We start from the raw sequence: 2,113 nt of genomic DNA, 5'->3' as shown, positions 1-2,113 counted from the left end.
GTCCCAGCTATGCGCCGGCGCACCCTGCGCGCGGCGCCAGGCGGCCAAAGTGGGTTCTGCCGAGCCCGGTGCGAAGCGCGGTGGACATCTGCAGTGTGCTGGTCCGATTGCGGACTGTGTGCGTTGAGGATGCGCCGCCGCCCGGCACTCGGCGTCGCGACGCCGTCTGCTGCTCGGTCGCCCCCAGCGGTTCTCGCAGGTGGTTTGTATCGCAGCTCTGCGGACGTGTTGGCGCGTGCGCTGTGCTGGGAGAGTTCGCTTCTGCACCCAAGTGGGGCTTTGCCCTTCTGTGGCGCTGGCGTTGGAGCTGCCGGTCACCGTAGGTGGCGCGTGTTGTTTCCCGCCGGCAATGCCACGACAGCACGCTCCCGGGCCTCTGTCGGCAGCGGCAAGCTCAGTTGGGAGCACGGGTGTTCGCACTGAAAGCGTCTACTCGCCTATCTCCGGGCGATTGCGCCTCTCTCGAACCCGACCAAGTACTTAGGACGGCGCTGCGCGCCGCCGGGACCTGAGAGGGTTTCGAGGTGTATCGTGCAGGGGAGCTCAGCCTCCTCCTGTTTGCAGAATAATTGAGCGGACGCTTGCGTGTTCGCGCGGGCCCTCGGGACACACTCCCGGGCGGCCGGCTGCTCAGCTCTCGTTGACGCAGCTCCCTGGTTGATCCTGCCAGTAGTCATATGCTTGTCTCAAAGATTAAGCCATGCATGTCTCAGTACAAGCCGCATTAAGGTGAAACCGCGAATGGCTCATTAAATCAGTTATGGTTCCTTAGATCGTACCCACGTTACTTGGATAACTGTGGTAATTCTAGAGCTAATACATGCAAACAGAGTCCCGACCAGAGATGGAAGGGACGCTTTTATTAGATCAAAACCAATCGGATTGGCTCGTCTGGTCCGTTTGCCTTGGTGACTCTGAATAACTTTGGGCTGATCGCACGGTCCTCGTACCGGCGACGCATCTTTCAAATGTCTGCCTTATCAACTGTCGATGGTAGGTTCTGCGCCTACCATGGTTGTAACGGGTAACGGGGAATCAGGGTTCGATTCCGGAGAGGGAGCCTGAGAAACGGCTACCACATCCAAGGAAGGCAGCAGGCGCGCAAATTACCCACTCCCGGCACGGGGAGGTAGTGACGAAAAATAACGATACGGGACTCATCCGAGGCCCCGTAATCGGAATGAGTACACTTTAAATCCTTTAACGAGTATCTATTGGAGGGCAAGTCTGGTGCCAGCAGCCGCGGTAATTCCAGCTCCAATAGCGTATATTAAAGTTGTTGCGGTTAAAAAGCTCGTAGTTGGATTTGTGTCCCACGCTGTTGGTTCACCGCCCGTCGGTGTTTAACTGGCATGTATCGTGGGACGTCCTGCCGGTGGGGCGAGCCGAAGGCGTGCTTGCGCGTCCCGAGGCGGACCCCGTTGAAATCCTACCAGGGTGCTCTTAGTTGAGTGTCTCGGTGGGCCGGCACGTTTACTTTGAACAAATTAGAGTGCTTAAAGCAGGCAAGCCCGCCTGAATACTGTGTGCATGGAATAATGGAATAGGACCTCGGTTCTATTTTGTTGGTTTTCGGAACCCGAGGTAATGATTAATAGGGACAGGCGGGGGCATTCGTATTGCGACGTTAGAGGTGAAATTCTTGGATCGTCGCAAGACGAACAGAAGCGAAAGCATTTGCCAAGTATGTTTTCATTAATCAAGAACGAAAGTTAGAGGTTCGAAAGCGATCAGATACCGCCCTAGTTCTAACCATAAACGATGCCAGCCAGCGATCCGCCGCAGTTCCTCCGATGACTCGGCGGGCAGCCTCCGGGAAACCAAAGCTTTTGGGTTCCGGGGGAAGTATGGTTGCAAAGCTGAAACTTAAAGGAATTGACGGAAGGGCACCACCAGGAGTGGAGCCTGCGGCTTAATTTGACTCAACACGGGAAACCTCACCAGGCCCGGACACCGGAAGGATTGACAGATTGATAGCTCTTTCTTGATTCGGTGGGTGGTGGTGCATGGCCGTTCTTAGTTGGTGGAGCGATTTGTCTGGTTAATTCCGATAACGAACGAGACTCTAGCCTGCTAACTAGTCGCGTGACATCCTTCGTGCTGTCAGCGATTA

At 55.8% G+C, this 2,113-nt stretch overlaps 1 non-coding gene across 1 annotated transcript in view; it reads left to right on the top strand.

Moving 5' to 3' along the window:
• The first annotated feature begins 650 nt into the window (after positions 1 to 650).
• Positions 651 to 2,113, top strand: part of LOC126325702 (small subunit ribosomal RNA) — a 1,893-nt gene continuing 430 nt past the window's right edge. Inside the window, exon 1 of the ribosomal RNA XR_007560298.1 lies at positions 651 to 2,113. This exon is cut by the window's right edge and continues 430 nt beyond it. This is a non-coding gene — a ribosomal RNA (small subunit ribosomal RNA).

This window comes from Schistocerca gregaria, unplaced genomic scaffold, assembly GCF_023897955.1.
Source record: "Schistocerca gregaria isolate iqSchGreg1 unplaced genomic scaffold, iqSchGreg1.2 ptg000937l, whole genome shotgun sequence".
Taxonomy (NCBI): Eukaryota; Metazoa; Arthropoda; class Insecta; order Orthoptera; family Acrididae; genus Schistocerca; species Schistocerca gregaria.
Note: the sequence above shows the minus strand (reverse complement) of the source record. Positions and strands in the feature narration are given on the sequence as shown.